Raw genomic sequence first — 15,837 nt, 5'->3', positions numbered from 1 at the left:
ATACGCCTATCGCGACGAAAATTACTCCAATCGACCCAATTCGGCAAGACAACGCGGAGCCGTCCAGGCTTTACACGCGTTAGTTTCCAAATTACGAGAAATGCGGAACAACGGCCTCCACGCACTGCTCATATCCATTGATTTCCGGGGAGCGTTTAACAGCGTCTGGCATCCTCTGGTTCTGAGTTCGCTCGGTAACTGGGGTTGCCCGAGAAATCTCTGTGCACTGCTCCGGTCATTTCTATCTGAGCGAGAGGTGGTTTTCTGCTCCCAAGCGGGAGACGCGGTAGCGCGTCCCACCTTAGGCAGCCCACAGGGTTCTCCGCTGTCACCTCTCCTGTGGAATATAGTGGTGAGTGGATTGCTCGAGCTCACGATGCCAGAGGGTGTGTCGGTGCAGGCTTATGCGGATGACGTTGTCATCCTTGTGCCTGCATCCGGCAGGAAGGAGCTGACGGATCTGGCGGAGAATGCTCTCGGTAGAGTGGCGACATGGGCGGAGAAAGCTAGAGTTACCATCTCAAGGGAGAAAACGGTGTGCGTCCTTATTTCGCCCCCAAGGAGTGGAATGGGGCGCACTCTACCCCCCGTGCGGCTCGGCGGAGTTCGCCTTCAGTTCAGGCCCTCCGTCAGAATCCTCGATGTAGTTTTCGACCGCACTCTATCTTTCATACCCCATGGCGACCTGCTTAAGGAGAAAGCCGAGATGCTTGCCGCGCGCCTCAGCACCTTCATGCGGCTCAGCGGCACACCGGCACCGTCGCAGCGCAGAGCCTTATACAATCAGGTCGTCCTTCCGTCTCTCGCATATGCCTCACCCGTTTGGTGGACGGAGACAGCCCATTCGGGACTGCGTGCTCGGCTGCTTTCAGTGCAGCGCGCCCCGTTGCTAGCGCTGACGGGAGCGTATTCCACCACGAGCACAAGGGCATTACAAATTTTGCTGCATGCGCCGCCACTCGAGCTGGACCTTGAACGGTTCAACGCTGAGTTCGCGCTGTGCTTGCCCTAAACCAACGCATCGAATTTGCGACCATTCTGTGTATATACTGTACATAATTTCAGTATATAGTGTATATAGTATGTATATACTGTACATAACTTCTGTATATAGTCACGAAGCGATTGGATGTCACTTTTGGTCAGAAAACATACCGCACATCGGAAGTGGCGAAACCGTTTGACGATACGCTCATACACCCGGCGGAGGTAGTTTCATTTGCGCACGTCCGTCTGGACAGGGATGGCGCGGAGGCAATGGCGCTGTCACCGGTCTACCATGTTTACACGGACGGTGCATATACCTCCGTCTCTGCCGGGGCGGCCTACGTCGTCATGTCACCAGCAGGCCGCATAACATCAGTCGGCCGCTTCAGAGTAGAAGGAGCAACTGGTGCATACGCCGTAGAGCAGATAGCGTTTGAGGAATGTCTCCGCTATATACAGGGATTGCAAGGGTCGACGCCTGTGTACATCTACACAGACTCTTTGTCGACTCTTTCTGCCCTAGCCACAACTAAAACAGTTGATTTCAAAATCTTTGATATCAAGCAATTGCTTAAATCCATAATCATACGAAGGCCGATTAAATTATTTCACGTACCTGCACACGCAGGTGTCTTGGGCAACGAGCTCGCAGACATAGTCGCGTCTCGAGCCCATATGTCGAGCCGGACCAGATTGGCATTAGTAGCATCTAAATTTGTGGTCCGTGCTGATTTCCGTCGGGTTGTTGTCGCGAGATGGGCCACATGGTGGCGAAATAACAACGAAGGCGCGGGAACCTTTGATTTTGTTCCCGATGCAACAAAAATACCCATCTCGTTCCCTCCTGTGAAGTCAATCATCCATCTTGTCACCGGCCATGGCCGATTCCCTCATTATTTGCATCGTTCCGGCCTTTCACCATCATCAAACTGCCCCTGCGGCGCATCAGAAGGCACTGTTACACATTACCTCACCTCATGTTCACCATCGTCACAATTTAAACCCGCCAGCTCCGCAATCTTACGACGCCTTTATTTGGCGTAATTGGTTAGACAATAAAAAGAACTATGCGTGGTTGATTAGGATAGTTAATTTTATAAGCAATTCTTTGCCAAATTACAAACGACCAAATTTAAGTGCAGATTAGACCTCAAAATTAGTTGTCGCAAAATTTGAGACGTCGGTTAGGGCCACTCAGGCCCAATGAGGTGGGCACAATCCTGTGCTCGCCCTAAACCAACGCATCGAATTTGCGACCATTCTGTGTATATACTGTACATAATTTCTGTATATAGTGTATATAGTATGTATATACTGTACATAACTTCTGTATATAGTCTGTCATCATTCTTTTTACCATCACTTTCACACACCTTTCAATTCTTAATTCAATCTCCTAAAAGCCTTTCGAACACCACTACTCCTTGTTTCCTGTTGCTGTCTTTTGCTTTTCCTCGTTCCAGACTCATCATGGCCATGTCCTCTACTAATCTCCTGATCCACCTGATCTATCGTGCAAACCATTTCCTTGTCTTTTGCTTATTTATTTTCCTAACCTTTTTGTATAAATAAATTGGTTGTGGTGTTTTTTTTTTGTGTGTGTCTGTGCTTTCTTGTTAGTGCTATGTTAATACGTTAATATGTATATATGTGTCCCTGGGCACATTTATTGTTTATTATCCAACGAAAAATGAAATAAAACAGCTCTGCGAGGATAGCCCACCCTCTGTGCTCGTTGAGCCCTTAGGATGCACATGTGTTACCGTGCCACTTTTATTTTTCCTATTGGCTTTTTCCACCAAATTAAACACTTTGGCCGACTGGGCCCTATTCATTTATTTTTGATTGGTTTAAGCCTGATATAGCTTAGCTGGTGCAGGCTTTTTCTCATTCCGCTTTATTTTTGACTTTATTTTCCAACATTGTCAGGAATGAGACCTTGGATTGGGGCGGTACCCCGAAAGTAAATTTCATAGATCCGTTGGACTCGGGCAACTGCATGCTTCAGTGCTCGGTGAATATTATTCGACATTTGTAAAACCGGCAATGCGACTACGATTGGGCCGGTACCCCAATATAGCTTAGCTGGTGCAGGCTTTTTCTCATTCCTCTTTATTTTTAAATTTATTTTCCAACATTGTCAGGAATGATACTTTGGATTGGGGCGGTACCCCGAACCTAAATTTCATACATCCGTTGGACTCGGGCCACTGCACACTTCAGTCCTCGGTGGTTATTATTTGACATTTGTAAAACCGGCAATGCGACTCCGATTGGGGCGGTGCCTCGAAACTAAATTTCATAAATCCGTTGGACTCGGGCCACTGCACGCTTCAGTCCTCGGTGGTTATGTGACATTTGTAAAACCTGCAATGCGACTCCGATGGGGTGGTAACCCGAACTTAAATTTCCTAGATTCGTTGGACTCGGGCCATTGCATGCTTCAACCCTCGGTGGATATTAATTCACATTCGTAAAACCTGCAATGCGACTCCGATTGGGGTGGTACCCCGAAAGTAAATTTCATAGGTCCGTTGGACTCGGGCCACTGCATGCTTCAGTGCCCGGTGGATATTATTTGACATTTGTAAAACCGGCAATGCGACTCCGATTGGTGCGGTACCCCGAACGTAAATTTCATAGATCCGTTGGACTCGGGCCACTGCACGCTTCAGTCCTCGGTGGATATTATTTGACATTTGTAAAACCTGCAATGCGACTCAGATTGGGGCGGTACCCCGAAAGTAAATTTCATAGATCCGTTGGACTCGGGCTACTGCATGCTTCAATGCTCGGCGCATACTATTTGACATTTGTAAAACCTGCAATGCGACTCCGATTGGGGCGGTACCCCTCTTTCGCAGCTTTGAAAGAGTGCAGACGTGCTTGGTCTGTGCTCCCGAGCCACGCGAACCGAGCTCGTGCTGCCGTTCGATCGGCGCTTGCCCGCAGCCTATTTCCAGGCTGCGAGGCCTAATCTTCTTCCCATCTTCTTGCAGACGCAGCTACCTGCCTGGTTTTTTGGCTGCGCTCACAGTCCCGGCGGCGGTTCCCGCCGGCGCTCTGCACGGTCGCCCGGCGGTTTTTTGGGCCGCTTTTTGACAACGCCGGACTTAGACTGCGCTGGCCATCGCCGGCACTTGACTGACAAGACTTCATCGCCGGTCGGTCGCGCTGTTAGTGCGCCTGACTGGTGCACTTTACTGTTGAAGCGGCAACTTGTTGAAGCGGCAAAATTCCGCCAGCGGCCCTCACGGTCCGCTGGCGGAATTTTCGCCGCATCCAGAGACATTTTTACTTGTGGTGCGCCGGCTGCCGCTAGGCCTTTTCGGGCTCAGCCGTGCGCAGCCTCTGGTCATATTTCACCCTCGCCAAGGTGATGCCGGCGAAGAAACCCACGACGTCCGCCTCGCAATCATCGGAGGAGACGAGGGCGACGCATTCCGTGTCGCCTTCGAATTCTCCTCCGTCGCGGGGGCCCGCTACGCCTGCCCGGAGTCCTGGCTCGGCGTTCTCGGACGGCGTCGATGCGGTCATCGCCGCGGTCGCGGAGCGGCAGCCGCCCGCTTCGCCGCGGGCCGGCGCCGAGTCCCGCGAATCAGGTGAGCGGCCCGATGTCGCGTCGGACGCCGTCGCTGAGCGGTCGCCCGCTAGGACTGCCGCCTCGAATGATCCGCCTCCTCAGGCCGAGGCGCTCGACAAACAAACATCGGCGGACGAGCCGCCGCTCACCGAGCGGCTCGAGCTCGGTTTTACGGCGATGCCCGCTTTTGAAGAAGTCGCAAAGCTCCAGGACGAGCTAACGCGCCTCGTCAACGCGCCTGAGAGCAAGTCTCCGCTAGTCCATCACACGACTGTTCGGCGGCGTCGTGGCGCGCTGCGCCCAGTACCAGGCGCTGGCGTCCGATGCCGGCGGTCGCGCCGAGGTGCTCCGCGAGATGTGGGCGGCTGAGAGGAGGCAGTCGTCGGATCTCCGCGACCGCCTCTCCAAGGCGGAGGAGCGCCTTCGGGAGGCTGCGCCGCCATCCTTTGCGGACATCCTGAGGGCGTCGCCCGGACGGCTCCCGGAGTCGTTGTCGGTCGCGCGTCCATCTGCGACCGACCAGCGCCCTCGGGAACTCGACAGGCAGGTTCAAAATCATGTCGCTTTCCTTACACCGACCTCGCCAACAATAACTGCGGCACAAGTAATTCAGACTTTAAAAAGTAATATCACACCAGAGGAAGAGGGAATAGGGCCCGTCACCCTCAGGCCTACGAGTGCGGGTGCGACGCTCCTCGCCACCGATAGAACATCCATAAACAACCTAAAAACGGCGGTGGAAAGAAATGAAACTACTCGTACGCTAATTACGATAAGAATAGCTGAGCGCCGTCGGCCACATATTAGGGTCTGGGGTGTGGACCCCGACGTGGCCGATGACGACCTCATATCAAACATCGTTTCCAAAAACAGAGAATGAAACTTGAACGAACGAGAAATTTCCAGAAAATACACTTTTAAGGCTCGAAACGGTACGAAAACACACGTGCTAACTGTAGACGCTAGCGCCTACAAAAAGATTATAGGCAAAGGTAAATTAAACATCGGATGGTCCTCTGCACGGGTGGCGGAAGACCTGCACGTGCCCATGTGCACGTTTTGCGCCGCCTACGGGCACTCGCGTCGTAACTGCCGCGCGGCAACGGATGCGAGCAGGGCAACCTGTACGCGTTGCGCGGGGCCGCATGCGGCGACAGACTGCGCCATCGCTGAGGGCGGCGCCTCGGTTGCGTGGGCTTTGTGCCGCCGCGCTGGTCGCGAAGGTCCGCCGCACAGCGCCGGCTCGAGCGAGTGCCCGGTGCTGGCCACAAGGTTGGCGCGATTGCGCCAAAGAACCGACTATGGCACGTGATGACAAAGGGCCGCCGCGGTCGAGGGAGCAGAGAGCCGTGCTTCTTTTTTCTTCTATCTAAAATTGTAAACGGCCCCAAGTGGCCCACTCTCATTCTTCTTCTTTCAAACTACTTTATTAGACGAGCGAGTGAAACAATTCTAACAATTCTACCATTCAGATTTTTCCGCAATACACAAATACGACTGCTCTATCACATCTTTTACTTTCTTCTAAAAAATTCAAAACTCGCTCTACTATTCACATTTCCGCGACATGGTTCTCTGCTTCCCTCGACGTGCATTTCCCATCTACAGGCCATGCGCTGCCACGGCAAAGGAGAGCCATGTTTCTTTTAGCTTTTAACAAATTTGACACATATTTTCTAAATCGTTCTCTTTTATTTTAACATTAATATTTCATCACGCCCACCCTGCGGATCTTCCTAGAAATCCCATGTTCCTTCTTTACTTATTTACTCATTTTCTTCCCAACTACTTCTTTTTTCAAAAATCTTTCGACGACCGCTCTAGGTGCGCTTTTTCACCTCCTTTTCTTCTTTCTTCAAACAAATTGCAAGCTCGCTTTATAATTGGCAATTTCAGAACATTTCTCTCCTTTCTAAGGCGGCGCTTTCCAAGCCATGTATTCTGTTCGCGGCGGTTGCGGCGGATTTTTCGCAATCGTTTCCCGAAGAACGCCGTCCGGAATTCACTTATTTATTCTCCAAAAATAAGGCTCTTCAAATCCGAAGGCCACTTCTATTCCACATTGGTTTTTTTTTTTTTTTTGGTCATTCGCCAATTGGTATTTTTTTTATTTTCCCGGACGGCGTTCCATGTCCCACCAAATTTTTTTTTTTTTTTCCCAGATGTGGTCCGCAAGGTTTTTCTCCAGTCAGTGGTCCAAAAAATTGGTTACATTCATTGCATTTTTTTTTCTTTCTCTCTTCTCCTTTCACAAATTTTAAATTGCAGTGACATTTAATACGTCATTTAAATTTATACAAGCAATTTGGACCACTGCAGAGCGGCCACACCTGTTTTGGTGGAACACATGAGTTCCGGGAATTTCGATTTCGCTCTGGTGTGCGACCCGTACACCAGAGCGGATGCGATTCCAGGAGTCCCTCCCGATTGGGTGGTATTCCGTGCGCCATCGCAGCCGCGCTGCGCAATATTTGCGCGAACTAAAAATTTTGATTCTTTTCCAGTAAAATTATCGCAGCGCGTAATCTCCGTTCTTTGCGCGTCTACCACACGATCCTTTCTTCTGGTGGCGGCCTACGCGCCGCCCCATTTCCCTATGTCACCCACGCTGGACGACATCACAAATTCGCTTATTTTAACAGAAGGCACACCCGCGGTTGTAGCTGGCGATTTTAATGCCAAGCACACCGCGTGGGGACCGGAGACTTGTGATGCGAGGGGAGGTGAGTTCCTTCGCTCCGCGATGTCTTCCGGACTCCTTATTTTAAACGATCCGGCGTCCAATGCAACTTATTCGACACCATATACAGATAGCTGGATCGACATCACCCTCGCTTCGCCGTCATTGGTGCGGGCGGGGCTTGAGTGGGAGGTGTCGGATACCAGCACATTATCTGAACATAAATATATAACCGTCAAAATTGGTGTCCATCCCTTATGAAAATGGAATTTGCCTTTTTACTTCCTTTGTTTTTCCTTTTTGCTTCCTGAACAGCCTTCCTATAGACTTTTCCTTTCTTTTGACTAAAAGTTTCCTTTGAACTCACCTTGTTGAGACTTTCCTTTCTTTTGACAGAAGGAAGCTCATTTTTAAACTGGCTCTTTTTGCCAATACCAATAATGACCTTCCTTCGTTTGTCCTCAAGTAAAGAGGAAGTAAGTTCCCTTTACTCTTTATGCATCATAACCTTCTTTTTTTGTTCTTAAGTGAAAACATACGAAGCTCATTCTTTTCAGCTCTACTTCTCGTTTTTTTCTTTCATGAGTATCCCTTGCACTTTTTTAACTTCTGAACTTTTTAGAATAAACCAATCATACATTTATCAAAATATACACAATCGCAGTCGTTTCTTTGCTGTGCAAGTAAACATTTTTATTTATTTTTTTCATTTTATTTTGAATCCATGCTTTTTTTTTTCATGCGCTAGATCTTATTTTTAGCACGAGTTGTTTCTTAGTCACCACACAAGGACCAAGAATATTCACCCCTTCCTCCCGTTGTTCTTAAGTGTAAAGATAACTTTTTTTTCATGCAATTCTTGTGCTTATTTTTGTGTGTGTGGCATTACTTGGTCTATGTCTTGCCCCTATGAATTTTTTTTACATAAAATATAACACATTCAAGAATTTTCGTACATGTTAAAGAATGCCAGGTGGTTCAAATTCATCGCTTTCGCAGCCCGCTGCTTCGATGGCGATGCATGCGCGAAACGGCGTCTACATCTGTGACCGCTGCTTCAGCACTCTGACACGGTACGCAACGAAGCTCGGCGTAGGGCTGGCAGGGTTCTTCAGTATTTGGGTCGGCACTGCAGCCTGGCAACGCTTGGCTCGCAGCGAAGCTGTTAGCAAGCGCGGCCTGCTTTCGTCGTGATTTAGTGCACCTCGGTACGGCGCGACGTTGACGTCGCGCAAGTACGCTTTTACCATGGTGGCACTTCCAGTGCGTGCGAGAGGTAGGCGGCGGGTAGGCGGTTATCGCAGCACCACCGATAACGGCTTCAAAAGCCTGCGGTTAAATGCACTTCACGATATGCCTAGTGCCGGATGTCACGCTATTCACGAAAGTCAAGCTCGTTTACCTCCTATCACAGTTTAAAGACCAGCAATTAATACGTCGGCGACGTCGGTACCATCGTGCACAAGAAGCCCACGCAGCCGAGGTTGCCAAGTACTGCCAGTAAAACCAACGTTCTCACGTTGAGTAAAACCAATTAAGATTGACACGCACCACAAGAATTCCGCTTCAAAAAAAAGAGCGCTGCAGTTGCTAGTGACAGCAATTTGCTTAAATTATTTGCGTTTGTTACGCATCTCATATCATTAGTAAAAAAACAAACTCTTAAGATTGTTTTTAATCATAGTTTTTATTTTAAAAGTTTGTTAAATTTACAAAAGTGAATTTAAAATTTTGATTCGTTCGGAATGGCGCTTGAAACTCTAGCGCTATCGTTTTCGTGAGAACAGCCGGCGGCATACTTCACTATGTATTTCATGACTGTAGGAAGTTGATTGTTCGCGTTCGCTGTGTTCGTCGTGTTTTCACAGCGTGAGTAGTGCAAATGGCCGACCACGTCTTGGTAAAATGGACGACTGCTCAGAAGTGGTACGCATACCCCGTAAGAAACCTACAATCAAAAGAACTGCAGGCGAAACTGGTCGATAATCCAATATACTGGAAGATTATTCTGAACCAAGGAGTGCTACATGTCCAATGGAAGGAGGGGTCGTACTCTCTTGCGTTCAGCTTCGGAGTGGGTAAGTAGTCAAACGTCTCTTGTCACTTTTCGTTTTCGTAATAATGTTCACCGGTGAAAACACCTTCCTTTGCTACTCGCGGCGAGTCGTGTCGCGAAGTCGTTTACATGCCCGCATTACGACCGCATTGTGTTAACCGGCAGGTGACAGTAGTGCACATGGTGCACGGGGTAGACAGACAGTTGATTCCGGGAATTACGTAAAAAAAAAAGCCTAATGAACAGAATTTGTGGAAATAAGAAGTAGAATAAACGCGCCTGCTGTCGTTACGAGGACCTGATTCTCCCTGTTTACACAGCAAATGGCATTACTAGGTGTTTCGTGATAACAGGAGTAGGCTTCCAATTTGGGCTCCGTAAAAAAAAGATTCTGTTCTTACCGTTGTCTCGGTACGGTGCGGCATAGAGAATGGCAGCTCCTTGATTATTGAAGCTGATTTAGAACAAGTTTTAAAGATGCCCAGGGTGTTCGTTCTGAGACAACTGGTAGTGTAGCAGCGAAACGGACGCTTTCACAGCTGCAGGCGACTGAAGTTTAAGCAGATAAAAGCGCCCAACGTTTTGTCGCATTCATTTATTTTCATGTTCATTTCTTTGTTTCTTTTTATTGAAGCATCAAACATGCTTCCTTTCTTCGCTACCAGCCTTTCTCCAGATTTTGCGCAGAGAGAGAAAACTATTTCAAAAATTAAAAAAAATGGAAAACAAAAGAAGTGTGTGTGTGTGTGGGGGGGGGGGGGGGTGCAGTGCATGGAGTCGCCATTCCAAGACCGCAGTGGCCTGGGCTGCCGCTTTTGCCTGAGTTACCAGACTATGCTGGGTCGCTAGGTCAGAGCGTAGCAAGGCAAACAGTGATATCAGTTACCAACAGCATAATGCTTAGTGGGTGGAACAGCACGAAAAGACGAAGCACACAAGAAGAGAGTGTGTTTCGTCTTTTCGTGCTGTTCCACCGACTATGCAATTGTACCAGCTCACCCAACTGTCCATCCTACTTCAAAGCATAATGCTGCAATGATTTTTAGCTGCCGATCTAAAAGTTGCTCCCAGTGCATGGGGTACGGCCAACAGGTGGAAGAGCACCGCTCTCTCCACTTCATTTTCAATGCTGCCGTTGCGCTTTGCCACTAGTTCAGGACGAGGTTGTCTGCCACGGGATCGCGTGCTCCCTTTCATAAAGCTCACTACTGTACATGGGTACAATCCCAGCATTCATGGCCGCATTTCAGTGGAGGTGAAATGCAAGTTGACTGTGTACTGTATGTCATTTGCACATTAAAAAACCCCAGGTGAGCCCACCACTATGGCATCCCTCATCGCTATAGCTTAAGTCGCTTTGGGACATAAAACACCATGAACCTACCATAAAGCAGAGTGGCTGTTTTACGGTATGCGTGGGAGCTCAAACTGTTTTTCTGGAAATGCATCCTTTGTTTTGTCCACTACTGATCTGCCCACTTGAGCAATAGTGATGCTGGATGGTGTCAGCTCGCAGTTAAACATTACCATGTCCTTTTATGTGCCAAGGTTTGCTCAAGGGCTAATGTTCCTCCTTAAGAAGTGTTGCTTTGAACCCTAAACAGTGTCCATGCTATGTTTCTCTTGTCAGTGGTCTTCATTTGATCACTATTTTGCTAATCTCATGTGTGGAACTAGATATCTGCACAATGCGTTATACTGAATAATTTTTGTATGCTGCATTTGAGTGCAAATACAATTTAGTGAATAGACCTTGCCACATGTCGTTTTGCAGGAAAGCTGCAGCTGTGACAAAAGTCTAAGCCAACAGATGCAAAAAAGAGAGTCCTGGAGCTTGAGAATGAAGTGGAGTCTGCAAAAAAAAAGAATGAAGAAATATAAGGCCGCAAGAGATGAAGCACGTCAGATGCTTGGTATGTGATCGCTTTTTTCTGAAGCCATTGGAATGCTGATCTCCATTGCCATGAGACTGAAATTATTTGCTGTGTCACCAGATGCTACGTAAAGCATAACAAATTCAAGTGCTAACTCTTAAATGAATAAGATATCTTGGTCTGTAGCACGTCCTAGTAAAAGCACCAGTAAGATTATGTTGCTGCAATAAGGTTGCCCCTACACTTGGATTGGTGTTCTTCCTGTAGTTGTCTTTGTGACACATTATAGGTGGTGTACAGTAGTGCTCAGCTACACCGTGGCGCTGCTGCATGACGCCACCAACCACCATGCTTGCAGTGCACGTAGCAGATGAACTGCTGCCACTCCTGCTCTGCAAGCATGCTTTGTTTGTGTTACAGTGACTTGCGTGTCACATGTCATTGCTTGGGATCGGCATGAATCTGAGATTGAGCCTGTTGTCGTAGGTGATAGCTGCATGAAAATGCATGGTAAACAAATGCCACTCAAGGTGAGCACCTGTGCTGGTTTGCGCTGCTCAAGCCGAGGCCGAAAAACAGGCGCGGGATCGGGTTCCTTTCTGTTCTGGAGTGGCCGGTGACAACAACGCGCCAGTGAACCCGGAGAGCTGCATTAGGTTCAAACACATTCACGGGGTATAAGTTGTAGCCAGATGGCTGCGGCAGGTCTGTGGTGCTCTTGCATTACTGTGGACGGCGTATCTGAATGGAACCCTTGATTCCCTCAGATTTTAACCTCAGAGTCTCCTGCAAATGATGAGGTGCATCTAGAATGAGCGCAGGAGGGACACCAAGAAATCTAAATTTGTATGAAATTATCATATGTGGCCTCGTCCTGTCTTGGACCTTGGAGTCCTTATGGCATGCGCTTCATTTTCCTGTGCCATTTTGATCACTTAGGTGGTATTTTTTTTTTTTCACAACAGGAAATTTATGCTTGTCCAAGCTCGGCACCTGGCTCAGCAATCTGCCTAACTTAACTCGGTCACTACACCATGTTAGCAAATGTAGACACGAAAGACAGACACGAGATAGGTGAAGCATAGGCTATCGAGTATCAGCTACACACTCGAGTGTCAGCCTTTGTCCAAATGTATGGCGTATTGCTGCCGCCATACATGTATATTGCATGCTGACCTCTTCAAGGCCCTTGCTACCGACAAACTGTTTCAGGGATGTGATCTGACTAACTTCTGTTAAAGCGCTCACAGCTATCTCGGCATCATCATTCGCACCCAAGAATTCATTCTAAGCAATAGCAGCACCCGTCAGTTGCACTGTAGTTACAACGTCCTCCGCAGTTAATTCAATCCAGGCATTTCCACAGCGAACAAAGAGATCAGAAGTGGGATGTCAGCATTGGCTTCATCAATTGCTATCAGCATCCCCTAGATTATGTACCGCTGATAGGGTGCCTTGAGTGCGTGAGTGATGCCAGTGTCTAGCAGCTAAATTTTGAATGGCGCATTTGGTGACAGAAAAGGGTTGGTCATGCAGTCAAGGGCAAAGAAAAGGCTTTTCTCCTGTGGTGAATGTTACATGGGCTGCTGCTGCTAGTGATGAAATAGTATGTTTTGTTCCAGCTTTCCTTTTTTGTTTTTTTCAGATGTTGCTGAGCTGGTCAATCAGCTGACGGAATCCGTTAATAATGCTGCGTGTACAACACAAGCAGTTGCGCTGCCAATCGAGGCTCAGGTTAGTTGCTTTAGTCTAGTGTCTGCATGGTTGTCCTCTTTACTGCCTTTCTCGATGAAACTTTTTTAAGGGTCACACAAGAACTTGGTTCTAGCTTTATGATAGCACTGCCACAAGTCATGTACTTCCATCGAGAAGTGTGCAGGGACAGGGAAACAAGGAGCTCATTATCCATGGGAATGAAGTAAGCAGTCACTGAATTCAGAGATAGGCAAGAAGCAATGCTCTTTATGATTGGTTGGCTGTTAGGGTTTAATGTCCAAAGCGACTCAGGCTATGAGAGATACTGTAGTGCAAGGCTCTGGAAATTTCGACCACCTGGGCTGCTTTAGCGTGCACCGACAACACAGCCCTTGCGTTTCGGCTCCACTGAAAAGCGGCTGCCGTGGCTGGGATGCTGTTTATGAGGCTGGGCTCACAGACTGCATAATTAGTAGCATAATGATATTTTGAAATGAATGTCAATTCAATAGAAACGACCAAATACAGACAGTGCGATTTTCTTAAATTCGTCAAAACAACCATGAAAAAAAATCCCAACTGCTTCCTTTCATTTTAGTGACTGTTACTTCATTCGTGTGTATATTGATTTGGAAGCGTTTTTGTGAAGGCTGTAGTGATCGGAAGTGCAAGGTTACTTTTGTTTATGCTTCATGTTGAGCATACTTCGCTTGGGCTATAGCAAAGCCCTTTTCATCAGAAAAGAGATATCCATTAGCTTGTTTAATATTCAGCAATTTCTTAGGTTATCGATCTCGGAAGGCCATCTTTTTGCACTACAACTCGAATGACGCAGCTCGTGCTCCTCTAATCAGTCATTTTAGCGACTTGGGCCAGTCATCATGGTATTCAAGCTAATGTGCAGATAATCCACTTGCACCTGACAGCCACCTGCAATGTCACTCTGGCAAGTCAAAGGCAATTAACCACCATGGTATTGCCAGGAGGGTCTCCTTTGAGAAGGAGCTGTGGCTTCTTAAGCTGATCCAACAATAGTTCAATTTCACTTTAACCCCTTGAGCACTAGTTCGAGATTTCTAGCTAAAATTGCTTAAAATTACGATATCGTTAAAGGCCCCATTACATGAAAATTTGTTGTCTGTGTTGTGAGTGAAACATCAAGAGCATGGCGCTGGCAAGTGGCATGCCCGAACACACATTCTTCGATGATTTGTGTGGCTTAACGAGACCACATGATATCCAAAAGTTAGGAGGAGCTGCTAACTCCGGTCGTTCATTTGAGGTGGGAAGGTGAAATACGAATCAACATTCCAGTGCTCTTCAATGCTGAGTCAGGCTTGCTACACCTAGGCTACGCAGACATGTTGATACAGCTTGGTTAAAGCAGGGCTTTATATGTTGGGTGGTAGCCTACACTGGTCGCATCATACCCTTAAAGGCGGAGCTTAAGTGTCCCTTTAGTTTTTATTTTTACTGCTGGTTTCTATTGGTAGTGTAATAAAAAAGGAGGTATCCGAGACAAAAATATTTGAACCAGAAACTAAGTCAAATGAGCGCAGTGAAGTTTATTGCTCATTGCGTGAAAAATCAACTGCCCGCCAATAAGCAGCAATCTATACGAGTAACATATAGCGAGGTAACTGGAAATGTTTTACAAGGGACGACCAAGAATGGAAGCCCAGGGGGTTTCATCGGAATGTTGTCAATTTTCATCCACTACTACTACACGAGAATCAATTCGGCTTCACACGACAGCGTGGCGCAGTGCACGCTCTGCATGCCCTGGTTACCAAAATTCGAGAACTGCGGACAGCCGGCCTCCACGCACTACTAATATCAATAGATTTCAGAGGCGCCTTTGACAGCGTCTGGCATCCGCTGGTTGTCGGCTCGCTCCGCGACTGGGGATGCCCGAGAAATCTCTGCGCGCTGCTGCGGTCATTTCTATCAGACCGCGAGGTGGTTTACCGCTGCAAAGCGGGAGACGCGGTAGCGCGTCCCACCTTGGGCAGCCCGCAGAGTTCTCCGCTGTCACCGCTCCTATGGAATATTGTGGTGCGTGGATTGCTCGACCTGCCGATTCCAGAGGGGGTATCGCTCCAGGCCTATGCGGACGACGTCGTCGTCCTTGTGCCTGGCCCCAAGAGGGGGGAGCTGCAAAGCTTGGCGGAGGATGCTCTCAGCCGAGTGGCGACGTGGGCGAAAGGGGCGAGAGTTACCATCAGCGCGGAGAAAACGGTGTGCGTCCTGGTCTCTCCTGTTGGGGGAGGCATGGGTCGCACACCTCCGACCGTTCGCCTTGACGGTGTGCGCTTGCAATTCAAGCCTTCCGCCAGGGTCCTCGGCGTTTTCTTTCACCGCACTCTCTCCTTTATAGCGCACGGCGACCATCTCAAGGAGCGCGCTGAGTTGCTTTCCTCCCGCCTTAGCACCTTTTTGCGGCTAAGCGGTAGTCCGGCGCCTAAACAGGTCAGAGCACTTTACAATCAGGTTGTACTGCCCGCAATTACATACGCGTCTCCCGTTTGGTGGACTGAGTGTCCCCATTCGGGACTCCGTGCTAGGCTAACAACTGTGCAGAGGGCCCCGTTATTGGCGTTGACGGGAGCCTACTGCACAACTAGCACGAGGGCGCTCCGAATTTTACTCCGCGCGCCGCCTATCCAGTTCGAGCTGGATCGGCTAAACGCCGAGTTTGCATTATTTGCACTTAAATTGGATACATCATTCGGCACACATTCGTTCAGGGCTTCAGAGGTAGAGCGGCCGTATGACGACAGTCTTCAGCATCCTGCAGAAGTTTGTTCTTTCGAACACGTCCGTCTAGACGTGGCGACCGCGGCGGCTGTGGCGTCGTCGCCTGCGTCGCACGTCTACAACGACGGTTCGTATACTTCTGCATTTGCCGGCGCAGCGTACGTCACCTTTTCGCCCCGCGGCCGCATATCATCGGTCGGCCGCT

The 15,837-nt window shown here is 48.6% G+C and overlaps 1 long non-coding RNA gene across 1 annotated transcript; it reads left to right on the top strand.

Annotated features, from left to right (window-relative positions):
- Nucleotides 1-9,114: 9,114 nt before the first annotated feature.
- On the top strand, nucleotides 9,115-12,916 carry LOC146200541 (uncharacterized). Its single transcript, XR_014704833.1, has 3 exons — nucleotides 9,115-9,328; nucleotides 11,081-11,219; nucleotides 12,826-12,916. It is a non-coding gene; the product is annotated as an uncharacterized LOC146200541 (long non-coding RNA).
- The last annotated feature ends 2,921 nt before the right edge of the window (nucleotides 12,917-15,837 follow it).

Source organism: Amblyomma maculatum, chromosome 2 (assembly GCF_055883805.1).
Source record: "Amblyomma maculatum isolate TAMU_Amacu chromosome 2, ASM5588380v1, whole genome shotgun sequence".
Taxonomy (NCBI): domain Eukaryota; kingdom Metazoa; phylum Arthropoda; class Arachnida; order Ixodida; family Ixodidae; genus Amblyomma; species Amblyomma maculatum.
Note: the sequence above shows the minus strand (reverse complement) of the source record. Positions and strands in the feature narration are given on the sequence as shown.